This window comes from Tachyglossus aculeatus, unplaced genomic scaffold, assembly GCF_015852505.1.
Source record: "Tachyglossus aculeatus isolate mTacAcu1 unplaced genomic scaffold, mTacAcu1.pri scaffold_155_arrow_ctg1, whole genome shotgun sequence".
Lineage (NCBI taxonomy): Eukaryota > Metazoa > Chordata > Mammalia > Monotremata > Tachyglossidae > Tachyglossus > Tachyglossus aculeatus.
In genome coordinates this window covers 70,575-87,885 of record NW_024044878.1, presented here as the reverse complement: position 1 = coordinate 87,885, position 17,311 = coordinate 70,575, and the positions used below count along the sequence as shown (strand labels likewise).

The following is a 17,311-nucleotide window of genomic DNA, read 5'->3' as shown; positions in this document are numbered from 1 at the left end:
TGGCTTCCGTCCCCTACATTCCACGGAAACTACCCTCTCAAAGGCATGACCAACTTCTTGCCCAATCCAACGGCTCCTACTGTATCCTCTAATCCTTCTCAACCTCTCAGCTGCCTTTGACACTGTGGACCACCCCCTGCTCCTCAACACGCTACCCAACCTTGGCTTCACAGACTCTGTCCTCTCCTGGTTCTCCTCTTATCTTTCCGGCCGTTCATTCTCAGTCTCTTTTGCGGGCTACTCCTCCCCTTCCCATTCCCTTACTGTAGGAGTTCCTCAAGGGTCAGTTCTTGGTCTCCTTCTGTTCTCTATCTACACTCAATCCCTTGGTGACCTCATTCGCTCCCACGGCTTCAACTATCATCTCTACTCTGATGACACCCAAATCTACATCCCTGACCCTGCTCTCTATCCCTCCCTCCAGGCTCGTATCTCCTCCTGCCTACAGGACATCTCCATCTGGATATCTTTCCGCCATCTAAAGCTCAACATTTACAAGACTGAATTCCTTATCTTCCCTCCCAAACCCTGCCCTCTCCCTGACTTTCCCATCACTGTTGACGGCACTACCATCCTTCCCGTCTCACAAGCCCGCAACCGTGGTGTCACCCTCGACTCCGCTCTCTCGTTCACCCCTCACATCCAATCCGTCACTAAAACCTGCCAGTCTCACCTCCGCAACATCGCCAGGATCCTCCCTTTCCTCTCCATCCAAACCGCTACCCTGCTCGTTCAATCTCTCATCCTGTCCCGACTGGATTACTACATCAGCCTCCTCTCCAATCTCCCATCCTCCTGTCTCTCCCCACATCAATCCATAGTTCACGCCGCTGCCCGGATCGTTTTTGTGCAGAAACGCTCTGGGCATGTTACTCCCCTCCTCAAAAATCTCCAGTGGCTACCAATCAACCAACGTATCAGGCAAAAACCCCTCACTCTCGCCTTCAAGGCTCTCCATCACCTCGCCCCCTCCTACCTCACCTCCCTTCTCTCCTTCTACAGTCCACCCCGCACCCTCCGCTCCTCTGCCGCTAATCTCCTCACCGTGCCTCGTTCTCGCCTGTCCCACCATCGACCCCCGGCCCACGTCCTCCCCCTGGCCCGGAATGCCCTCCCTCCACACATCCGCCAAGCTAGCCCTCTTCCTTCCTTCAAAGCCCTACTGAGAGGTCACCTCCTCCAGGAGGCCTTCCCAAACTGAGCCCCCTCCTTCCTCTCTCCCTCCTCCCCCTCCCCATTCCCCCGCCTTACCTCCTTCCCCTCCGCACAGCACCTGTATATATATGTATATATATATATATATATATATATATGTTTGTACATATTTATTACTCTATTTATTTATTTATTTGACTTGTACATATTTATTCTATTTGTTTTATTTTGTTAATATGTTTTGTTTTGTTGTCTGTCTCCCCCTTCTAGACTGTGAGCCCGCTGTTGGGTAGGAACCGTCTCTATATGTTGCCAACTTGTACTTCCCAAGAGCTTAGTACAGTGCTCTGCATACAGTAAGCGCTCAATAAGTACGATTGAATGAATGCATGAAAAGGAAGCGTTCAGTAAATGTCATTGACTGTTTGATCGATTGATAATTGTAGCTGCAAAAAAAGTAATAATAGCAAAGCAGCAGTAGTGGTAGCAGAAGTAATAACACTAATAGAAGTAGTCATAGTAGATATAGTAGTGATAGGAGCAGTATACGTAATAACAGAAGTAATAGAATGAATAAATGAATGAATATTAATTAATTATTATTGTATTTGTTAAGCGCTTACTATGTGCCAGACATAGTTCTAAGCGCTGGGGTAGATACAAGATAGTCAGGTTGGACACAGTCCCTGTCCCACATGGGGCTCACAGTCTTACTCCTCATTTTACAGATGAGGGAACCGAGGCACAGAGAAGTGGCGTGACTTGTCCAAGGTCACACAGCAGGCAAGTGGTTGAGCGCGGAATCTCCCTAAGCACTCAGTAACTTGTTCTGATCACTCCATTTTTAAATATATTCTATTTCTATATCGCCCATTAGAGTGGAGCCTCCTCGTGGGCTGAGAATTTGTCACAGGTGTTTTACCAACCAATTTCTACTCACATGAAATGAGAGATCCTCTCTGTTGGCTTTTGGACTGTCATCCTGCAATCTTCCCGATACCAATCTAATCTCTTCTCCCAAGCCTCCTACCCAGAAGGAGGCCTTTCCTCCTCCCAAGCAAACCTTCCAAACGGACCTCGCTGGCGATCCTGCAATATTCCATATCCTACTCCCTTCGCGCTCCAGGAAGCACTCTGCCCTCTTCCCTTAGCCAGAACACATCAGAAACTTGCTTCAAAGCCAAATGTTACTTCCTTCAGGAAGCCTTCCTTGATTGATAGCTCCCTTTCCTGGTTGGGATGTCCCATTAGCCACTTTCACTACCTTGTGCATTTCTTTTTTAGTCGTGTACCTGTAAGTTTTGTGAGTGTGACTGTGACTCGTATTTGAATGACTTGCCCGAGGTGATCAAAAGACCAGTGACAGAGCTGGGACAAAAACCTAGATAATCGACTGTCTTTTCCACCTACGGCAGACAAGATAACTCCTTCTCCTCCAAGCCATTTTTCAATCCCCACCTTCACCATAATGGATCCCACAAAAAGGTAAAATGGGGTTAAGTAACCTCTAGGTCCCGTGGAATGTAATCTATCTCGTTTCTTCTGGCATTTGATAAGGACTTACTATGTGTGAAGTAGTCAGTCAGTCAGTTAATCATAGTTATAGAACACTTACTGTACGCAGAGCACTGTACTAAGCGCTTGAGGGAGTACAATACAAGAATAAACAGACACATTCCCTGCCCAATACGAGCTTACAGTCTGAAGTAAGCTTACGAGCTTACAGTCTTAAGTCAAGCGCTTAGTACAGTGCTCTGCACACAGTAAGCGCTCAATAAATACGATTGATTGATTGATTGATTGATTGAAGGGGGAGAGAGTCATAAATAAATAAAAAAGCACTGTTCTAAGCCCTGGGGCAGATACAAGTTTATCAGGTCCCTGTCCCACATGGGGCTTACAGTCTACGTTGGAGGGAAGAAGTTAATCTTGATCAGTGCCAAGTGATAATCTCACATGATGTTAACAGAACAGTGCTGCCTTCTTCGTTTCTGTAACGGGAAAGAGTAACTGCTGTGCGAAGAGTATGGTGATATCATTAACAGGAAAAGTGAACTCAACTTCGAAAAAAAGAAATGTCATTTCTGTACATATATTTAATATCTCCTTCCTGTCTTCAAACTTGAGGGCTGTTGGAAGTGATCATAGATGATCCTATGTAATGAATGATCCTGGGCAGCGATGAATATCTCTTTCTCCAGTCACCTAGAGGCCATGAAAAAATCAGTAGGGAGTGAGGAAGGGAAAGAAAAGAATGTATGTCTCATGTCATTACTCTCGTACTACAGCCCAGCCCACGCACTTTGTTCCTCTAATGCCAACGTACTCATTGTACTTTGAACTCGCCTTATCTAGCCGCTGACCTCTCGTCCACGTCCTGCCTCTGGCCTGGAACGCCATCCGCTTTCATAATCGAAAGAAAATTACTTTTCCCACCTTCAAAGCCTTATTGAAGGCACATCTGCTTCAAGGGGATTTCCCTGACTAAACTCTCATTTCCTCTTTTCCCCCGTCCCTTCTGAGTCACCCCGACTTGCTCTTTTTATACACCACGCCCCACTAAGCACCACAGCACAGCACATACGTATATACCTGGAATTTATTTATATTAATGTCCATCTGTAAGCCCGTTGTGGGCAAGGAATGTTTCTGTTATATTGTTGTGTTGTACTCTCCCAAGCCCTTAGTACAGTGTTCTGCTCGCAGTAAGTGCTCAATAAAAACGATCGTTCGATAGAGGTGGACATCTGTGTAACCTGACTCTCAAGCCATATATCGCAGCACCTTGGACAGTTCCCACGTCCCCTGCTTCTAGATCCAGCACTGGATTTTGTGGAATCAGAGGGACAGAAATATCCAATGTTATTCTAGATAGCGAGATGAGGATGTTCTCGTGATCCTCTAGATTGTGTCGTAGAAAGGAAGGGCTAACTGTAGTCCAAAATTCTGACCCAAATCAGACCGTCCCTCTGGAGCTTTCTACCACTTCTTAACATTGGAGCAAATGGAAGGAGAGGGAAAGGAGGGAAAACATGCATCTTTTTCTGGAAACTTTTCTGGGGCTAATTTGGGCTCTCCGAAGCGCGCCCCTCCCCACCCCGTACCCCAGGATAAACCCAGTGTCTCCGCCCTTCCTAGGGGAACAAACTAGCCAGGGTTCTCCAGGCTGAGTTCCAGCAGCCCTCGCCTCGCCTCCATGCTCTGAGCACCTGTTTCTGCTCTCCGTTCTGTTTCCCAAGGGCACCAGTCTCTGTTGTCTGCCATCGTGGTTAACGGCATAGATTCATTAGTGCTCCCCGCGGCTTCGCGCAGCTCAGCTGTGGCTCCTCGCCCCCTTTTCCCCAGAGCCCATCGCGAACAGAGCGGATAAAGCCAGCCTGACTCTCGGCCTTCAGAGTCTCTCACCTCCCTGCTCAGTGAGTAGGACTCCTTCATCCGGACAAACCATGATCCACCCTGATGATCCCGACAGCGTTGATATGGCCCCAAAGGCAAAAGCCGGCAGGGTCCTGGATGAGTTCTGGGGAAAACCGGCGGGGTGTTCCTCTGGGATTCCCCACGACCCTCCATCACCATCACGCTGAGATTTTAGTTGGGTGAGGTAGAGGCTGCTTCCGTATGTTCAAGAGGTAGAACTAGACTGAAACACAAAATTCTCTTCTGTCTCTGCATGCCGAGTCAAAGTCCCGAGAAACCCGTCGGAGAGAGTGGGAAAATTGTGTGGTCATTTCTTGACACAAGAAAGATTTTCCCTTTCCTCCATCTGCCGTTCTGCAGGTAATAGATCTGAATGTTCTGTCGGTGCACTCATCAGCCAAACTGTAAATTAATTAATCAATAGCACTAATTTAGAACCCACTCTTAGGTAGTCAATCAATCAAGCCATAGAATTGACTAAACACCTACCTGATTGGTGCAGAGCACGATTCAGAGCTCTTGGGAGAGTAAAGCAAAGTTAGGAGAGTCCGGACCTCGGAGTCAGAAGGATCTGGGTCCAATCATGGCCCGGCCACTTTTTTGTTGTGTGACCTTGGGCAAGTCTTGTACTCAGGTACATCATCTGTAGAATGGGGATTAAGACTATGAGCTCCACTGGGACATGGACTGTATCCAACCTGATTACCTTGTATCTACCCAGCGCTTGTCACAGTGCCTGAGTCATGGTAAGTGTTTAAGAAATACCATAAAAAGTCCCTGTCCTCACGGAGTTAACAGTCTAGCGGGGGAGATTGTAGGGGAGAGGGATTAATTCAGAGAAAAGTGTTGGTAAAGGAGAGATTGAAATTAAGGACATTAAGATAAGAAAAGAGGCTGATGGGGTAGATAGTTCAAAGACACTGCCGCCTACTCTTCTTTGGACACTTCACTCATTCAATCGTATGTATTGAGCGCTTACCGTGTGCAGAACACTGTACTAAACGCTGAGAAATTCGGCCACAAATAGAGACAATCCCTACCCAACAACGAGCTCACAGTCTAGAACGGGGGAGACACAGCACTTGTACATTGCAGCTAGTGTTGGTGAATGACAGTAACCTGATGAAGGGCAGGGAGTATGTCAGTTATTGTTATATTGTACTCTCCCAAGAGCTTAGTACAGTGTTCTGCACACAATAAGCCCTCACAAATACGATTGAATGAATGAACGACTGAATGAAGGAAGGGAGAGAGCAGGGGTTCACTGCTCCTGGTCTCTCCACCTGGATCACAGGCTGCTTCTGTGCCAGCCCTCACTTCCCCTCTCCCTTCTGCTGCATCAACAGGTCCAGTCAACGAGAACAAGCAACCCCGGAAAACGGCACCGGGGTGACAGAGTTCATCCTCGTGGGGCTCACCGATGACCCCCACCTGCAGGCTACTCTCTTCTCTATCCTCTTCCTCACCTATGCATTAAGCGTCACCGGGAATCTGACCATCGTCACCCTCACCTTTCGGGACTCCTGCCTCCGCACCCCCATGTACTTCCTCCTGCGCAGTTTCTCCTTGCTGGAGGTCGCCTTCACATCTGCCAGCATTCCCAGATTCCTGGTCACCAACGTCACCGGAGACAGAACCATTTTCTTTTCCAAATGCTTCACTCAGCTGTTCTTCATCAACGTTCTGGGGATGAAGGAGTTCTTCCTCCTGGCCGCATGTCCAACGACAGCTACGTCGACCTCTGCCAGCCCCTGCCCTACACGACAGCCATCAGCCGGGTTTTCTGAGCTCTGCTGGGCCTCTGCTACTGTCTGGCTGGGTTCCTGGTCGTCTTTCCTCCAGTTCTCCTCCATCATGATTTCTGCTCCTCCAATATCATCAACCACTTCATCTGTGATTCTTCTCCCATGCTACAGCTCTCCTGCTCGGATACCCGGTTCGTGGAGCTAATGGCTTTGCTTCTGGCCTTGAGGACGCTCCTGGTCACCCTGGCTCTGGTGACCACGTCCTACATAGCCATGATCTGCGCCATCCTGAGACTGCCCTCAGCTCAGCAGAGGAGAAAGGCCTTTTCCACCTGCTCCTCACACATGGTCGTGGTCTCCATGACATTTGGCAGTTGGCATTTGGCATCTTCATGTACATCAAACTGTCCGCCAAGGACAGGGTGGAACTGACCAAGGGGGTGGCGGTGCTCATAATTTCCGTAGCCCCCATGCTGAACCTCTTCATCTACACTCTGCGGAACGAGTAGGTCAAGCAGGTCTTCAGGGCCCTGGTGCACCCAGTGGGGTTTTCCTCCAGGGAGTGAGGGCTCATCTGCGATAAAATACCACAGGAAAATCTGCGGGAATCGCAAAGGGTCGACCACAGAGATTCGGTGCCTGTACATTAGCCTCATCTGCTGCACGACAAACAGGACCCGGCCGTTCTCTAGCCCTCTGTGAGCCCCCACACCCGCCCTCCTGTAAATCCTTCCCTTGGCCAGGTTCCCTCTGGAACCCCAGCCCTTCTGTCCTCATCCATTTAGAAGGGAATTTTGCTTTTTCCCTCCACATGATAGAGATGTTCCGAGGTTTGCTCTGCAGGGAGGTGCCGAAGCTGTTCGAGTATCACAGGTGCAGTGTGTGTGCGTGTGCGTGTGTGTATGTGTGTGTGTGTTTCTAAGTCTCCTTCCGTGCCCTAGCTAAGTGAATGCTTCCACCTTGATCTTTGATGTCACTTGATGTCACTGGTCATCGGCGGGGGGGAATCCAAAGGCTCACCACCTCTCGCTACTATCCTATTGCTCTTACACTTCTACCCTCTTGCTCTCCCCATCTCATTCCCACTTCCTCTAATTTCAGCACGTATTCATGGGTAAACATTAGATTTAATTATAGTGATATATGCTTATTTGGTCAGGCATTTGAGCAGTCATTAGAAAACCAGTGTGGCCTAGTCGATAGGGCAGAAGCCTCAGAATCAGAAGGACCTGGGTTTAATCCCGGCTCTGCCACTTGTATGCTGTGTGACCTTGGGCAAGTCACTTCTCATCTCTGTATCTCAGTTACCTCATCTGTAAAATGGAGATTAAAACTTTGAGCCCCATGTGGAATAGGGACTGTGTCCAACATAATTAATTTGTATGTACCCCAGCGCTTACTACAGTGTCTGGCACATAGTAAGCACTTACCAAAAAACCATAAGAAACAGCATTCCAATCTGTCTTATTTGTTCTGCTTCCTTCCTGATCATTATTCTTACTTTGACTCCCACTCTTTGGAAATCATTTCTCTCTGTCTCACCTATTTGATTGGAAATGCCTGGATAGCAGGAACTCGGTGTCTTTCTTTAGTTGTGCTCTCCCAATCACTTAATACAGTGCCTAGAATTCAGTCAGTGGGCAGTCACTAGATTCCATTTGATTGATTGATGAATTTCTTAGCCCTCGGTATGCCCTCAATAAATGCAAACAAATTGATTGAAAGATTGCTTTGCACTCAGTATGTGCTCAATAAATGTCATCTGATTGATGGGTGGATTGGTCTGCATTCTCTAGGCTCTCAATAAATACCATGAGATCTTTGAGCAGTCGGTGCTTAATAAATACCATTGAATGGTTTATTTGCCAGTTGAGTAAATAATTGCTAGACCTGACATCCTATTTGGTCTGGACGGGAGCATCTCGATACGAGAGTGGAGGTTCTACAAGGGAGCTGAGTTTCAGGGAGAGGTGCAGGGAACACTGAGCCCAGAGAAACCTAGCCCAATATTTCGCCACCTCTGGACCTAGCAGAAGGGAGAAGGGAGATCCCCATTGTTGCATCTTGCTTACTCTCCTCTTAGTTACCTGGACTAGGGATTAATCGTTCAGAATGGCTGTGGCTGCACCCCATCCCTCCGGATATGTCTCCAGTCCGAGTATTAAACGTTCAGTTAGAGCCACCAAAGCATCTACCATTCAGTAGTTTCTCCCGCCTCATCCCTGGAGATACTTTCATTAGTTTCACAATTGGTCCCCATGTGCCCACTGGGAACCAAGGAGAATAAAACTCCCTCTTCCTCCTGCAGAAGGTAGAGAAGTCCATCTCCTGTCGCAGGGGTCTAAATGGTCTCCCCTACTGTTAGCCTGCTCCATCCATCCTCTGCCCAGATGTGAAGAAAGGCCTTTTCCATCTTCTCCCATAATTGTAGTGGTCTCCATCACATACATCAGCTGCATATTTATGTCCATAAGACTTTCCACCCAAGAAAGGGTGGACCTGACCAAAGGGGCAGGGATGTTCAATTCAACCACTTCATCTACATCCTGCAAAGCAGTAGGTGCCCCGAATTGCGTTTTCCTCTGGGAAGTGTGATGAGGCGGGGTGAGAAGGAGAAGTCAAGCAACACGGGGGCCACAGTATTCCAGTCAATCAACTGATGGCATTTATTGAGCACTTACTGTGTGCTTACTGAGTTAAGCGCTTGGGAGAGTACAATACAACGAGATGGTAAACACGTTCCCGGCCTACAAGGAATTTACAATCCAGCGGGGGAGACAGACATTAATAGTAATAATTGTATTTGATAAGCACTTACTATGTTCCAAGCACTATTCTAAGCGATGTGTTCTAAGCGCTGGATAGATAACAAGATAATCAATCAATCAGTCAATTAATCAATCAATCGTATTTATTGAGCGCCTACTGTGTGCAGAGCACTGTACTAAGCGCTTGGGAAGTACAATTGGCAACATATAGAGACAGTCCCTACCCAACAGTGGGCTCACAGTCTAGAAGGGGGAGACAGAGAACAAAACCAAACATATTAACAAAATAAAATAAATAGAATAGATATGTACAGGTTTGTCCCCCATGGGGCACACAGTCTTAATATCTGTTTTACAGATTAGGTAACTGAGGCACAGAGAAGTTAAGCTGCTTGCCAAAGGTCGCATAGCGACAAGTGGCAAAGTCTGGATTAGAACCCACGTCCTCTGACGCCCAAGGTCGTGCTCTTTCTACTAGGCCACGCTGCTTCTCTAATATAACATTAATATAAAGAAATAAATTACTGATATGTACCTTTGTGCAGTGATGCTGAGGGTGTGTGATGATTACATGCTTAAAGGGTGCAGATCCAAGAGGATAGGCCACACCGAAGGTTCTGTAATAAAACATCAAACATTTTAAGCTTTTATTGGAATCACCTCAATCCTGCTGTTTGAATAATTTGATCAAACACTGGCTAGAAAAACTAGACTACCAAGGCTCCAAACTCCATCCTCATTTGTAATCTGTAAAATGGGGACAAAATACCCATTTCCTAGAGTTCTACCTGAGCAACCAGTCTGACCTGCCTGCATCTCCACCATTAGCTTTCCAGTCTCTCTTCCTCGGTGAGGTGGGAGCTCCTTGTTGGCAACAAACATGTCTCGACCAATCAATCAACCAATAGTTTGGTTGATCACCAACTGGATGTTAAACTCTGCACTGAGCTCTTGGAAGAGGACAGCAGAATTGGTAGACACAATTCCTGCCCTCAAGAAGTTTGTAACCTAGCAGGAAAGGCAGACACTACAATTGATTACAGGTAGGAAGAGGTAATAGAGAATAAAGATGTGAGTATGTTTAAACAGATTCTTAGGTGACTTGGGTATAATAAAGTGACAGTTGGTGGAATGAGAAATCAGGGAAGAAATCAATTGGATCTAGCACGTCCAATGAAGTTTCCAAGTGGTTAATACAGTACATTGCACCGTGTACTGAATGAAGGAGATGTGTCGAGGATAATACCAAAGTTATGGGCTTGTGAGACAGGGAGGATGTTATTCGAACATATATATGTAATCCAACATATATACATGAGTAGTCAGGAGGGAATAAATAAATCCATATGTGCTGGAATTGGCTGAAGGAATGATATGGCTCTGGGGAGTGAGAAATTAATTGGAGAAAGCATGTTGGAGGAGATGAGAATTTAGGAGGGTGGTCAGTGTGGGAAGAGCTGTGGTTTGTCTGACATGGGAAAGGAGGGAGTACCAGGTCTCTCCGTTGCTCAAATCCTTCCGACTGTTGACCATTCCTGTCTACATCAAGCAGAAACTCCTGACCATGAATTTCAAGGCTATCTCTCAGTATTCCTGCTCTTATGCTTATGCATTCTCTTCTTCCACCACACCCGTTTTCACTCTTCGCGCCTTCCAAATTAACCTAATATCCGTGCCTCATTCTGAACTCTCCCATCGCTGACCCCGGCTCCATGCCCTTCCTCCTACCTTGAACAACCTCCCATTTCATACCTGACAGACCACTGTTCACTTTACAGCCCTTCTAAAATCCCTCTTCCTCCAGGAGTCCTTCCCCACTTATTTTTCTTTTACCCAGGTCTCATCTTCCTAATTACTACCTCAGCCCTTATTCAATCCAATTATCCATAACACATCTGATCAGATCAATTTAGTCTCCCTCAGGTACTCTCTCAGTATTTTAAGATGAGCCATCTCTAGCATATATGACTTTATTTAAACCTATCTTCAGCACTTGCATATTCATCTTTATTCAAATGTCCATTCAATTATTTAAACTGACCACTCTAGTGGTAAATTATTATTGCGTTTGTTATTATCATTATTGTTGTTGCATTTGCTAATCGTTTACTGGATGCCAGACACTGTGCTAGGTACTGAAGTACGTACAAAACCATCAGGTCAGACGCAGTCTCTGTTCCACACTAAGATCACAGTCTAAATTGGAGGTAGAATAGGTATCAAATCCCCATTGAATAGCTAAGGAAAGTGAGGCAGAGATTCGTTAAGTGACATGCCCAAGGTTACACAGATGACAAGTAGCAGAGCAGGGATCAGAACCTGGTTCCTGTAACTTCCAGGCCTGTGCTCTTTCCACTAGCCGACAATGATTCGTCTTCTCATACCTTCCTTCCTCGTTAGATTGAAATATTCTTGAGGACAGGGGACATGTATATTGACTGTATTGTATTCTCTCAAGAATTTAGCACCTTTCAATAACCACCAGGTAAATACCACTGACCGGTTGGTTGTATAAGAAATAGTACAGCTCACTGCTCCCAGGAGGCCCTCATGGCTAATACTACTGCAGTATGTGATCGTCTATTTAAGCCCTTACTTTCCCATAAATATATCTTCCTATTTTATTCGTAATTCATTTTGTTTCTCTCTCCCTCTTAGATTGTAAACTCCTTGAGGAGAGGCCATGTATTCTGCCTCTATTTTTTTATTTTTATTTTCTCAGCGTTTAGCACAGAGGTCTGGACACCGTATGTGCTGTTGATGGATTGGGATTATGTGTTTTCCTCCTAGAAGGGCTTGGGAAAGAACTGGTCGCTCTGAATCCCCGAGGGCAGTCGCTGGGGTGGACCAGTGTTGATGGAGTCAGAGAGCGGGGCCCAGACAGAAGGTCCTGATGTAGGGTGGGGCAGCACCAGGCTGGTGGATGAACCTCTCCCCTCCCCAAGGCTAAAGATGGAGTCGCTGCCCCTTCCTGGAGAAGAACTCAGCCAAGGTCTCCAGACTGGGTCCCTGCAGTCCCTGTTTCATCTCTAAGTGCTGAGCCCCCGAACCTGCCCTCCGAGGTCCCCCCGGTCCCGTTCTCCACGGGCCCCAGTCTCCGCTGGACACCACCGAGGATAACGGTGTAGACTCATTAGTGCTCCTGAGCGCTGCTCCCCACGGCCCTGCTGTAACTCCGGGCCCCGGTACCGGGAGCTGATCACAAACAGTGTGGATAAAAACCTGGCTGGCTCCTGCCATGACAGCCTTCTGAGTCACCCGCCTCCCCGCACGGAGAACCGGGTCTGTTGCCGTGGCTGTTGGAATCCGGGCCACGAGTAGCTTTGAAACTTCTCTTCTGGCCACCGTCCCCTGTTGCTCTTGTCTTATTTATGATTGCCTTTATGGTTCCATCGCCATCCTTCTGCTTAATTATGATTAGATAGGAAAGTTTCCAGGAACCGGGTTTAATTCTTCCTTGGTTATTTTCCCAGTGTTTAGTGCAGTGCTAGGCGCTATTGCTCCTCCTTGCTCCGGTGCTAGAGGAGGGAGGGGCCTCCTCTCTGTGATCTCTAAGAGTCTTTCCCACTCCCCGAGGGTCAGGACCGTGGTAAGGTCACCTGAGATGAGCCCTGTCACTCTGGGTTCTGAATCGGATCTGGTCTCGGAAGTGCCGTGGGGACAAAGGGTGGGGAGCTGACCTTCTTTTGGCCTTGGGCAGACCCCTCAAGAGAGGGTCTACTTAATGACGAGCCACATGGACGGAGCGGGTGGTCAGAGGGAGAAGGCCTGGATGTGCCGAGGTTGGAAAGTGCTCCCTTGTCCCTCCTCTCCCGTCCTCTGGGGCAGTACCAGCAGGCCTGTTTCAAGGGGGACAGAGCGAGGCCTCCCGAGTTCACCTTCTGAGGGTCGTCATCACGAACCCGATCACGGGAAAGTAAGCCTGTGCCTTCTCTCATCTCTGCTCTGCCTGATTTCATTCTCTTCATCTCCAAAGCATATGTGGAGCTCGTTTGAGCTGACTCGTGTGACTTCTTCGGCTCTGGAACCCCCACAGGCATTTTTCTTCTTATTAGGGGCGACACTGGACATGAATTATCAATATTATTTATTATTATCATTGTTGTTGCGCTAGTTGTAGTTGTTGGTGTTGTTGTTATGGCACTTACTGAGCACTTGGGTAGATGAATGGCATTCATAGCAGATACATTCCCTGTCCCACACTGGACTCAAATCTCATCCGCACTTTACAGAGGAGAAAACAGAGGCCCAGAGAGGCGAAGGGATTTCTCCAAGGTCACAAAGCAGGCAAAGGACGGATCTAGAATGAGAAGCCAGTCCTGTGTTCTGACCCCTAAACTACCCAGCCTCTTTTATGTCTTTCAGTCCAACAAAGGAGGCCACTGGTCTGGGTAAATCAGGTGAACGTAAGTCACTGACATCTCCCCGAACGGGCGTTAGGGGTGGCTCCTGGGTAGACCTTACCCCCACCCTGGAGAACCGGGCCCCCTGTTAGCGGAGTTGCCCAGTCAGGTCAGCCTTCAGTTCTCGTCTGTGATGGACTGTCTTCACTCTTCAGAAGGAGGCAGAACAGCCTAATGAAAAGAGCACGGGATTGGGAGTCCCGCCTGGCTTCTAGTCTCAACTCTCCCTCTGGTTTATTGGCTAACCCTGGGCAAACACTTCACCACTCTGAGCCTCAGCTTCCTCCTCTATAAATGAGGATAAGATAGACTTTAAATACCCCTGAGGGATAGAAATTGGGTCTGATGTGACCATCTTGAATCTAACTCTCCCCCTCGTCCCCCTCTCCATCCCCCCGTTACCTACTTCCCTTCCCCACAGCACCTGTATATATGTATATATGCTTGTACATATTTATTACTCTATTTATCTATTTATTTATTTTACTTGTACATATCTATTCTATTTATTTTATTTTGTTGTTAGTATGTTTGGTTTTGTTCTCTGTCTCCCCCTTTTAGACTGTGAGCCCACTGTTGGGTAGGGACTGTCTCTATATGTTGCCAACTTGTACTTCCCAAGCGCTTAGTACAGTGCTCTGCACACAGTAAGCGCTCAAGAAATACGATTGATGATGATGATGAACTCAGCACTTCAGTTGGTGCTTAGCACACAGGGTGCGCTTTGTTAATACTGTAATTGATTCATCCATTACCCAAGATAATTCATGGATTGGATATAACCACCGCCCGATAGGAAAGGACACCAGAGAAGTGAAGAAGAAGATGTTGTATAACCAGGCGTAGGAGGAGGAAGGAGAAGAGGGAAGGGGGATAAGGAATACAAAAGAAGGGAGAAAGAGGAAGAAGGGGAAGGGGAAGAGAAGAACGAGAAGTAAAAGGAGAAGAAAGAAGAGTAAGAGCTGTAGAAGGAGAATGAAAGGGGTAGAGGAGGTAAAGGAGAAAAGTCGTAATGAGAAGAGGAAGAGACAGTCAGTCGATCGTATTTATTAAGCACTTACTGTGTGTGGATCACCGTACTAAGCATTTGGGAAAGTACAGTATAACAATATGAGACACATTTCCTGCCCACAACGAGTTTACAGTCTAGAGGAGGAAACAGACAATATAAATGAATAAAATTACAGATATGTATATAAATGCTGCGGGACTGGGAGGGAAAATGAATAAAGGGAGTAAGTCAGGGCAATGCAGAAGGGAGTGGAAGAAGAGGAAAGGAGGGCCTCTTAGAGGAGATATACCTTCAATAAGGCTTTAAAAGTGGGGAGAATAATGGCCTGTCAGGTATGAAGAAGGAGGGCATTCTAGGTCAGAGGCAGGGCGTGGGTGAGAGATTGACGATGAGAAGGTACAGTGAGAAGGACAGCATTAGAGAAGCAAAGGGTGCGGGCTTGGTTGTAGAAGGAAAGTAATGAGGGGAGGTAGGAGAGGGCAAGATGAGTGAGTGCTTTAAAGCTGATGGTAAGGAGATTCTGTTTGATGTAGCGGTGGATGGGCAACCACTGATGGTTCTTTAGGAGTGGGGAAACACCGACTGGACGTTTGTGTAGAAAAATGATCCGGGTGGCAGAGAGAAGTGTGGACCGGAGTGGGAAGAGGAAGCAGGGAGGTCATCAAGGAGGCTGATACAGTAGTCAAGACGGGATAGAATAAGTGCTTGGACTAATATGGCAGCAGTTTGGATGGAGAGGAAAGGGCGGATTTTATCGATGTTGTGAAGGTCGAACTGAAAGGATTTAGTAATGTATTGAATGTGTGGATTGAGTGAAAGAGAGGAGTCAAGGCTAACGCAAAGGTTACAGGCTAATGAGACAGGAAGGATGGTGGTGCCGTCTACAGTGATGTGAAAGTCAGGCGAAGGACAGAGTTTGGGTGGGAAGAAAAAGAGTTCTGTTTTATACATGTCGGGTTTGAGGTGATGGTAGAACATCCAAGAAGAGATGTCTTTAAGACAGGAGGGAATACGACACTGGAGAGAGAGAGAGAGAGAGAGAGAGAGAGAGAGAGAGAGAGAGAGAGAGAGAGAGAGAGAGAGATTGGCTGGAGATGTAGATTTGTGAGAAGGAGGAGTCAGAGAAAGGGGAGGCTGGAGGGAGGTAAAGGCAGGTAGTGGCCCACATTTCTTGCCCTGTTTCCAAGAGGCCCCTCTAGGCTGCAAGGATCAGGGCAACTGGATATGATTACCTCAACCAGACAGTAGCAGACAGACGAGAAGAAGCAGACAGTCAAAAGAGCGAGGAATAAAGAAAGAGGTGGGATCCAGAGAGATCCTCGCTGCCAAAGGAACCGTGAGCTTTCAGAGAAGGCTGGCCTCATCCGTACCGTGGGCAAAAGGACCGGGACCTAGGAAAGGTCGATGGATCTCCTGGAGCAGAATCCAGGGGATTTCCCCGTGCCCTCTCTGGCCAAAGTATATATAGTTTGGTTGTGCAGCAGCCGGAGCCTGAACCACTGACCGTCCAGGGGAGGGGGAATCGATTGTTGTTTGGTCCATGGGCTCTTCTCCCCGTCTTAGGCTGTTCCTGCACCTGCCCTCTGCTCTCCCATCTCTCCCTTTGCTCCTACAGGTTCGGCTAACGCCACCAATCAACTATGGGAAATGGCACGACGGTGACCTAGTTCATTCTCTTGGGGGTCACAGATAACCCCCAACTGCAGGCTCTGATCTTCCTCCTCCTCTTCCTCACCTACGCATTAAGCATCACCGGCAACCTGACCATCATCACCCTCACCCTCCTGGACTCCCGCCTCCACACCCCCATGTACTTCTTCCTGCACAGCTTCTCCTTGCTGGAGATCACCTTCACATCCGCCTGCATTCCCAGTTTCCTGGTCACCATCCTCACCGGAGACAGAACCATTTCATTTTCCAACTGCTTCACTCAGCTGTTCTTCTTCATCTTTCTCGGAGTGTCGGAGTTCTTCCTCCTGGCCGCCATGTGCTACGACCGCTACGTCGCCATCTGCCGGCCGCTGCACTACACCACCGTCATGAGCAGGGGTGTCTGCACCCTTCTGGTCCTCTGCTCCTTTCTCTTCAGTTAACTGATCGTGTTCCCACCGGTTGTGATGGTCACTCGGCTAGACTTTTGCGATTCCAACATCCTCAACCACTTCATCTGTGATTATTCTCCAATGATGGGGATCTCGTGCACAGACACACGCTATCTGGAGCTGATGGCTTTCCTCCTGGCCTTGGGAACGCTCCTGGTCACCCTGGCACTAATGACCGCGTCGTACACGGCCATCGTCCGCACCATCCTGAGACTGCCCTCAGCTCAGCAGAGGAGAAAGGCCTTTTCCACCTGCTCCTCACACATGGTCGTGGTCTCCATCACGTATGGCAATTGTATCTTCATGATGTATGTCAAACCGTACGCCAAGGACAGGGTGGAACAGACCAAGGGGGTGGCGGTGCTCAACACTTCCGTTGCCCCCATGCTGAACCCCTTCATCTACACGCTGCGGAACGAGCAGGTCAAGCAGGCTTTCAGGGCCCTGTTGCACCGGGTTGGGTTTTCCTCCAGGAAGTGAGGACTAATCTGCCATAAAATATGACAGGAAAATCTGCAGGAGTCGCAAAAGGTCGAACACAGAGATTCGGTGCCTGTACATTAGCCTAATGCTTCATCTGCTGGCCAACAAACGGGAATTGGCCATTCTCCAGCCCTCTGTGCGCCCCCGCACCCGCCTTCCCGGAAATCCCTGCCATTGCCAGTTCTCCCTGTTACCCTAGACCTTCTGACCTCGACCATTCAGAGAG

The 17,311-nt window shown here is 47.9% G+C and overlaps 1 pseudogene; it reads left to right on the top strand.

The window, feature by feature from the left end:
- Positions 1–16,140: 16,140 nt before the first annotated feature.
- LOC119923202 lies at positions 16,141–17,082 on the top strand (annotated as a pseudogene).
- Positions 17,083–17,311: the final 229 nt, after the last annotated feature.